This window comes from Rhinopithecus bieti, unplaced genomic scaffold (genome assembly GCF_001698545.2).
Source record: "Rhinopithecus bieti isolate Rb0 unplaced genomic scaffold, ASM169854v2 scaffold_19969, whole genome shotgun sequence".
NCBI classification, from domain to species: domain Eukaryota; kingdom Metazoa; phylum Chordata; class Mammalia; order Primates; family Cercopithecidae; genus Rhinopithecus; species Rhinopithecus bieti.
Window position 1 is genome coordinate 1,553,301 of NW_016810434.1, and position 8,812 is coordinate 1,562,112.

The 8,812-nt window shown below is 50.0% G+C and overlaps 1 long non-coding RNA gene across 1 annotated transcript; it reads left to right on the forward strand.

Annotated features, from left to right (window-relative positions):
- Window positions 1-4,454: 4,454 nt before the first annotated feature.
- Window positions 4,455-8,626, forward strand: LOC108542094 (uncharacterized). Its single transcript, XR_001889160.1, has 3 exons — window positions 4,455-4,679; window positions 7,038-7,165; window positions 8,245-8,626. It is a non-coding gene; the product is annotated as an uncharacterized LOC108542094 (long non-coding RNA).
- Window positions 8,627-8,812: the final 186 nt, after the last annotated feature.

Sequence of the window (8,812 nt, forward strand, 5' to 3'; positions counted from 1 at the left end):
GGGGAGCCGCTAATCCCAGAGTAAACAGATGACCTCGTGGTGCCTTTCTCCCGGAGGTGGGGTTCCTAGTGCAGCACCCCAACTGTGCAAACAGACCCTGGAGGGCTTGATGCGCCTGCGGGGGCGTGGCTGGGGACCTGGGCCTGGGCCAGGAGGGGCCTTTCCCTCTTGCCAGCCCTCTTTTCTTCCTTTGTGATTTCAATTGAATGGGGAGAAGCTCAAAGGCAGGGGCATGAAAGGTCAAAGCCAATTTGCAGGGCCAAGTGTGGGGGAGGAGAGAAGGGCCCAGACCAAGCATTTTTTTTGGAGGCCTGACCTTGACCTGGAAGCAACTCCTCCCGCTCTCGGTTCTTCTGAGGACATTGCCCCGGCAGAGCTGGCTTTGCCTTCTGCTCGCCCCCCTTCCTAGCTGTGTGACAGAGCCCAGCAAACGCTCCTTTCTGAGCCTCATTTTCCTCATCTGGAAAGCAGGGACACAGGGACCTGTCGGGTAGGACTGCTGTAAAATATTGTGGTGTGCTTTCCGTAAGTGGTGGCTATTTATGGTTAGGGAGGGAGTGAGGCTGAGTCTCGAAGCTGGAACAAAATGCCAGTGGAGGACAGAGGGTATTCCAGGCTGGAGGGACAGGCAGAGCTAGGACAAAGGCTCTCAGATGGCAATGAACAGTGCCTGTCTGGGAGACTGAATAAAGTAGCCTCTGAAGCAACATATTATTGTGGGGTGGTTATCTCTGGCAGGGAAACAGAACTCCCCCGCTTCCCAGCAGTGTGACCTTGGGCAAACCATTGGACCTCTCGATCCTTCAGTTTTCTCATTTATGAATGAGGATGTGAACTCTTGTATCAAATGACTGTCATGAAGATGAAAAGAACCTGATGTATAGCAGACACTCAAACATTAGCTTTTAGGGCTTTAGAAAGGGCAAGTTCTCCCAGTACTTTGGGAGGCCGAGGAGGGTGGATCACCTGAGGTCAGGAGATCGAGACCATCCTGACCAACACGGTGAAACTCCATCTCTACTAAAAATACAAAACATTAGCTGGGCATGGTGGTCCATGGCTGTAATCCCAGCTACTTGGGAGGCTGAGGCAGGAGAATTGCTTAAACCCAGGAGGTGGAGGTTACAGTCAGCTGGGATCGTGCCATTGCACTCCCGCTTGGGCAACAGAGTGAGACTCTGTCTCAGAAAAAAGAAAGAAAGAAAGAAAGAAAGAGAGAGAGAAAGGAAGGAAGGAAGGAAGAAGGAAGGAAGGAAGGAAGGAAGGAGAAAGAAAGAAAGAAAGAAAGAAAGAAAGAAAGAGAGAGAGAGAGAGAGAGAAAGAAAGAAAGAAAGAAAGAAAGAAAAAGAACGAAAGAAAGAGCGGGCAGATTGCAGGTTCTTTATTCCCTGAACGAAGCTGTGGGAGTCTGGTGGAGTCAAAGACACAGGAGACCCATCATGCCCACTTGGTCACTAGCAGATAGCCCTTTCCCTTGGGCTGCAGGGAGCCGGGGTGGGGGCCTCACAAAGGGTGTAGCCCTGAGCACCCAGCTGGCCCAAGGGCCTGAGCCTGTGACCCTGGGGTCTCCTGGGCTGTATCTTCTGGTCTGTTCCTTGGCTCTCCTGGGCATGCTCCTCTCATCTTAGCCCTCAGGATGTCCTTGATCCCCAGCCCCTATTTGGGGTAGAGAAGGTGAGAAATGCTTAGGGTAAGTTATGCTCCCACTGGCTTCTTCAGCATCAGACCCCTGATTCAAACATGTGGTGAGTTCCTGGGCCCCTTGGCTTTCCCTAAGGACCAGCAAAGGGGCTTTTAAAGAGAAAGAAGAAAAGGTAAGTAGGGAGCGTAATATCTGATGAGCACCTTAAAGCAGGTTCATGGGTATCAGATAGAAATGTTTGGCTTCACTTAACAGGAATCTCAACTCACTGTGGCTTAAACAAAATTAGATTTATTTTTCTAACATCATAATTCTGAAAATGAGTGGTTGCTGGTCTTGGTCAGCTGCTGGTGATGCCAAGTACTGGGCTCTTTCCAGCTTTCTGTGCATCGTCCTTAGCATGTAGACCTCCTCGTTGCCTTGTGGTGGCAAGATGGCAGCCTCGGCTCCATGGAAAAGTAGAGGGTCTCCCAGGATCCCTCTGTTGGTGTCTCATTGGCCAAAAGTGGGTCACATGGCCACCCCTGGCAGCAAGGGATGCTGGGAATGCAAATACCTGGATGTTCTTCTCCAGTGTCAATGGCAGGGCCAGGCAAGCATGGGTGGGAGGTGTGGGAGTGAGGGAACGGGAGTGGAGTCATCCAAGTAGCCACCTGCCAGAGAAGATAGTACTGTAGTACTCACAGCCCAGTCTGACATATGGAAAGCTGGTGCCAAGGGCAGAGAAATGCTTACTCAATATGCAGTTTGATTGATCTACTTAGATATTCTGGGCCAACAACCAGAGATCCAGAGATAAAAGTAATTTCCTTGCCTTCCAGAGAGAGAAGGAGAATAATAATTGTAATAATAACAATATACTAGCTAAAGTTCACTGCGTGTGTGCCAAGTGCTGGGCGCTTATTGAACACTTTCCACATTTTATCTTGCCGCAGGCCCACCCAACCCCAAGCGACAGGCACCATTCTAACTGCTGTGGAGGAAACTGAGGCTCCTTGAGGTTCAGTGAGGCCCGAGGAACACAAGCCTGCCCCTGCCTCCCACAGCATGAGGTGGTGGATTTAATAATCCAGGAATGAATCAGGCCATCGGGCAGCCTCCTTGCTAGGGACTGCATTGAGGATTTCTGAAGGTGGGGAGATACGGAAGCACCAATTAGAATTTCCCAGTCAAAGTGGGAAAGGTGCCTTGGGTGAGAAAAGACACCTGGAAGGACACGTTATTAGTGACCTAGTAAAATCCGAGGCATCCCGAGGGTCTATCTACTCACACTGTAACAGGAGATTTTGTATTTAAAGGGATTGCTGGAAATAAAATACTTGTAAAATCAGTGAGTGGCATGAATGCAAATATTTTGAAAATAAATTTCTTTAGTTTACAAAATGCTCAAAGACGGAAAAAATAAAATATCCTCACGTTTGATGCCAGTGATAGTGTGGTGAACTAGACAACATTTGCACACTGCTGGCGGGAGGGTAAATTGGTATAAACCTTTAGAAAAGCAACTTGAAAAGCATTCTTCAAAGTGTGCTGATCTCTTGGTTTTACTCCTGGAAATATATCCTAAAGAAATGATAAATAAAATTAGATAGTTATTTCTGTGCAAGGAGATAATTTGTTGAAATAGGAATTTGTGGGGTTTTCCCTTTGTATTTTCCTTTCAATGTCGCATATACGTAGCCAGACTTCTTTCTTTTTCCTAGTCTCAGGGGCATTTGCAGATATTTGCCTGAATCTACTTGCAGGCAACATCTTTTCCTGTCCTTTGTGAAGGAAGAAGGCCAAGAAAGAAAACACCAAAAAAAAAAAAAAAAAAAAAAAAAAAAAAAAAGGTGAGTGGGAAGGAAAAGGGAAAAAGAAGGTTTCTAGTATCTGGGAAGAAAGCCCAAGCCCCAGAGGCCTGACCTAAGCCCTTTCCATAGCAGTGCCTTGTGATGTGGCATGGTTTTCCAAAAGTTGCTGTCTGTCCAGGGAAGCTGGAGTCAAAACACAGCCACGCTCCAGCATTCTGAGCCCTCAACCTGGCCCCAGTCACGGGGAGTCAAGGAGAGTGCTAGCTGGGAGAACCGGGACCTCTGAGGAACCCTCCCTGGTGCCTAGCAAATTGTGCAAACCCCAGACCCTTTGCCTGGCCTCAGAACCAGGGAGTCCTGAAAGTAACTAAGGTTGTGTTTTCTGGCCAGGCTTCAAGTGTAGGATTTTAAAACTTTGAATGTGACATTTTCACATATCCACATTCATGAGAAAACATATTTCCAAAGACAATTGAGTAAAGAGTTATTGTCTTATTTGATTTTTCAACTAGTAGTTAAGTATTTTCCATAGGAAGATGCTGAAGTGTCCTGCTCTGTGTTCCCTGAACTCCAAGCACATAACTCAGTGCAACAACCTGGCCGGGAGAGTCATTCTCTAGATTTAGTGCCTCAGCGTTCTTCGAGGTTTTTGGGTCTTGGAGACTTCTCAGAGCATTATCTTGTTTACCTCTGAGTCCCCAGTGCCTTGCACAATGCCTGGCAAACACTATGGGAACGAATGAGGAAATGAACAAGTATGTGAATGAATGAATGAAGAAATGGGTGTCTGGTGTCTGAGATGAAGGGTCTGGTGTGAGATCCGTTCCTGTTGTCTCCACATAGACGCTGCTGGCAGCCCTGAGGGCTGTGCACACGGGCCAGGCGGATGGAGTTAACTGCAAACACACTTGGGAAGTGTAAACAGCCCTCCTCCGGGCCAGGCCGACTGGCAGCCTCACGGGCAGCTTGCACAATCCTGTGGGCTGCTATGATACTCATTTTTGGGGCATGGAGTCATCTCTGCCGTGGGCCTCTCCCTCCTTGCCCTGGATTGTCTTGGCAACACAGATGGAACTGCGTGTCTGTTGTCAGTGGGAGGAAGTTCAGACCCCCAGCCCCTCCAGGAAGCCCATTCTGATTTAGAGCTGCCCAAGGACCTAAGGAGGCTGGAGCTGAGAGGCAGCTTGGAGATCACCTGGCCCAACCTCTTCATTTTCCAGATGAAGGATCTGAGGCCTAAAGAGGTGGGGACAGTAAGGCCACTGTAAGTGTGTCGATGCTTGCCACAGAGCTGGGTGTCCTGGGATGGCAGCTGGTTTCAGAACCAGCCAAGCAAGGCCTGTAAATCCTGGCACAACAGACTGTCCAGCCATGTGAACTTGGATCCGGGACTTCTTCCTGAGTCTCAGTCCCTTCATCTGCAGGACACTGAGTGCCAGCGTGTTGTGCAGACCTTAGGGAGCGCTGGTGGTAGGATGCCTAGCACAGTGCCTGGCTCAGGCTAAGGGCTTCCTTCTTCTGCCTCCCTCTCCCCTTTCTTTCCAAACTTCTTGTGCTCACCATTCCTCCATGTCTGGGCATGAAATGCCACTGCTCCCCTCAGAACCTCCACTTCAGGGCCATCCCCTTCCCCTGTTGGCTCTGTGTCATGTGGTTGCCTCTGCATTCATTAGAATCCACTTTCTTTCGTGCTATTTCTATCTTCACACAACTGTTGATCCTGCCAAAATCATTCATTCATATTTTTCTTCTTTTCTCCCTTCTTACAGGCCTTCTCAGGCCCCTGCTATCTGACAGGCATCTGCTGGGCAGAGATGCTCATGGCCGGCACCTGCCCCTACAGAGGGTGACTGCTTCTCTGGAGAGGCTGCGTGGGCAATGACAGCACAGGGGATGAGAGCTGGATGGCAGGGGCAGTGCTGTGTGTCCTAAAAACACTGTGCCATCTCTCTCCCTTCTGTATGCTGTGCTAAGCAGAATGATGTGCCCCCCAAAGGTGTCTTAGTTCAGGCTGCTAGAACAGAACTTTATAGACTGGGTGGCTTAAACAGCAGATATTTATGTCTCACGATTCTGGAGGCTGGAAGTCTGAGGTCAGTGTGCCAGGATGGTTGGGTTCTGGGGAGGGTCTCTTCTGGGCTCACAGATGGCTGCCTTCTTGCTGTGCACACCCGTGGAAGAGAGCAGAGTGAGCCATGGCAAACTCTCCTGCCTCTTACTTCTAAGACTGCTAATCCCATCGTGGGGGCTCCAGCCTCTTGACCTCATCACCTCCCAATGGCCCCACCTCCTAACACCATCACAGTGTGGGGTAGGATGTCAACATTGGAATTTTGGGGTGACACAAACATTCAGTCCATAACAGATAGCCACGTCCTACTCCCCTAAAACTGTGGATGTGACCTCACATGCCAAAAGGGCCTTTGCAGATGTGATGAAGACACGGACCTTGAGAGGGGTTGGTTATCCTGGATTACCAGGGTGGGCACGAGGGTCCTTGTGAGAGGAAAGCAAGCAGTCACAGGGAACAGAAGATGCTATTCTGTGGTTTTGAAAATGGAGGAAAGGGGTGAGCCACAAGCCAAGGAATGTGAGCACCCTTGGAGACTTCCAAAGGAACAAGTCCTACTGATGCCTTGATTTTAGCCCCGGGAAACTCATTTCTGACTTCCAGATACAGAATGCAAACACAGAAGACTACACTTCCCAGTGCCCGTGCAGTTTGGTGGGGTCATGTGACTAATTCTGGCCAATGAAACATGGCACAGGTGACACTTCCCTTTAGTCCAAGGCTTCACCCTCTGCCTTTTCTATTCCCCTGCCACAGCCACTGAGGACATTCTAGCTGCTCAGAGTGCAAAATGATGGCAGCCTGAATCCCCAAGTGACTGTGTGGAGCAGAGCCTTCACTTGACTGCCAAAAACTACCAGGATCTGGGGTTACTTGTTACAGCAACATAACCCAGGCTCTCCTGACTATGAGTTCTCTGATGAGGCTCTAGCTTCACAGAGGAGGTGATAATTAAGCCTTGAGGAGACACACATGTGCATGTGTGGTTGAGACCTCTGTGGGCACAGGTCTGTATGCACATGTCTTTGTGCAACTCAGGGCGTGTGTCCATTTGTGTGTGTATCTATGGGTTATCTGTGGGTCTAGCTCTAGTTCTACGTGGTCTGGCACAAACTAAGGTGTCAGGATGTGAGTGGGTGTCTGGTGTTGAGGGGTTGGATAGAGTGAGTAGGCTACAAGCGAATATGAGGGGAGGGTGTGATGACAGTGAATAGATGCTTTCGAAATCATGAGGAAGAAAAAGACGTGGGACACACTGGTAGCTCTAAAGGTGAATCCTGAGTCCTGTGCCACTGGGGGCCAGCTTTAGAGCCACGACGTGATTTATTGATCTGTAATTGCTGTGGGAGAGTGGCTTTTTCTGGAGGGGCAAGCATGAACCACGTCAGTCCCACCACGGGTCGGGTTGGCACGCTGTGTTTATTGCCCACATTACTCACTGTTTTGTTACCTGAAATACATCTAATTCCTATTAATAACGAGCACTGTAGGGCATAAGTTTCATCATTAGCATTAAATGACTTTATTGCAGGATACAAAGGAGCTGCCTGTGATGTGTGACGCAACTGCTGGCGCGAGGGCCTCTGGAGAGCGGGCGTGTGTGCACACGAGCACGCACACACATGAGCGCTCTTATGTCCCGGTCATTGTGCAATGAGGGTGTGTATCACAGGCAGACAACTTTTCTTGCACACTTACAGCACCTCCTGAAGCGAACGTTTTGCTTGCTCGGCTTACCGATGGGGTGCTGGAAAGGCCACTGTGCCCCTAATTGGTGTGGTACCCCAGGCCCAAGACAGGAACTTGTTTTCCTGAGAGTCTGCACAGGCCAAGTGCAGGCTAAAGGCCTTCAAAATTCTTACCCGAAAGAAACCCAGGACCTATCTGTGGGTAGCAGTTGCAAGCCTCATTTTACATGTGAGGAAACTGAGACTGAGACCTGCCTAAGGTGTGCAGTGGAGCAACTGCTTAAATCCAGCCGGGCCTGGCCCTCTATGCTCCTCCACGTGAACCTGAACCTTTCTTAGGTGCTCTGTCCCTCATGTTCCCAGTCAGTGGGGCTGGCTTATCCTCCACTCCCTGCCAACCTCACAGGGCACTTTAAGATCAAGGAAGATGAGGTATTGGCAACACGGGAGACTGCAGGAAGCATGATGCACAGATTACCTGAGCAGGTGTGAACTGCTGTTTGGGAGCTTTATGACTGAGATTACTCATTCTCCTTGCTTTTTTGTTTTGTAACAACTTTGTATCTTTCACTAATGGCCGTGAGAGTCTCCCCTCTGGCCCCTGACGTTATTACTAAGAACTGATGTCAGAACCCAGTTGGGGCAAGTGGTCAAGGGGCTTGGCGGAACTGCTCTTCTCCTGCTCCCCAGGTACACACTTGCCTTTGCAAAAACAACTCCCTATTTGGCAAAAGGCAGTGTTTGCCCTGGGACAGGGCCTTGCAACCCCACGCCAGGCCCTGTTTATTCTGGCATAAGCCACGGTGGTGGCCAAGCGCTCCAAGTTTATTGAACTTCCTGGATTTCTTATCACACAGCCTGCTCTGCCAGGGAGCAGGTGAAATGCTGATATGTGCCCAAGGGAAGATATTAAGGGGGCTGCAAACACCACCCCTGTCCCCCGAGGAGCAGGCAGCACTGGGCAGGGCTGCTGGGGCCAGCGGGGGCAAGGTTGAAGGGGTAGGTCAGACATGGGGATAAACTTTTCTTCTTAACCTTGCTTGAACCTAGGCTCCCTGTGGCTGAATTCCCGCCCCTGAATTCCTGGTGGTCTCTCCCTGTCCAGCCTCCACATCTTTGCCTGGGTCTTGCCTCCTATTTGGATTTCCTTCCCCAGTCTCTTCAGTTGAAATCCTACCTGCTTGGTAAAATAAACGAATGACGGAGTGAGCTTCGAGGCTGGAACCGGTAGGTGACGGACTGGGTCTCTCCTACCACATTTTCCGGTGCATTTCCTGCCTGTAGGCACTGATGCTTAGGGGCTCCTCGGGATGCCAAAGGGAGTCCTCAGGGAGCCTCACGGAGCTTGGGAGAACTTCACACAACACTGTGGCTGCAGAAGGCTGGGTGGTGGTTGCAGGAGTGAGTGGGTGTAGGGGGAGGGCCTTCTAGGGTTATGGATGGGAAAGCCCTTGCTCCCTATCTTCCGGCTCTGTGGCCTTAGGGAGTGGCCCCAGGCTGCTTTTGCCTGAGTATAATGAGTTTCACGGCAGCCCTTTCTTTCTTTTCTTTTCTTTTCCTTCCTTCCTTCCTTCCTTCCTTCCTTCCTTCCTTCCTTCCTTCCTTCCTTCCTTCCTTA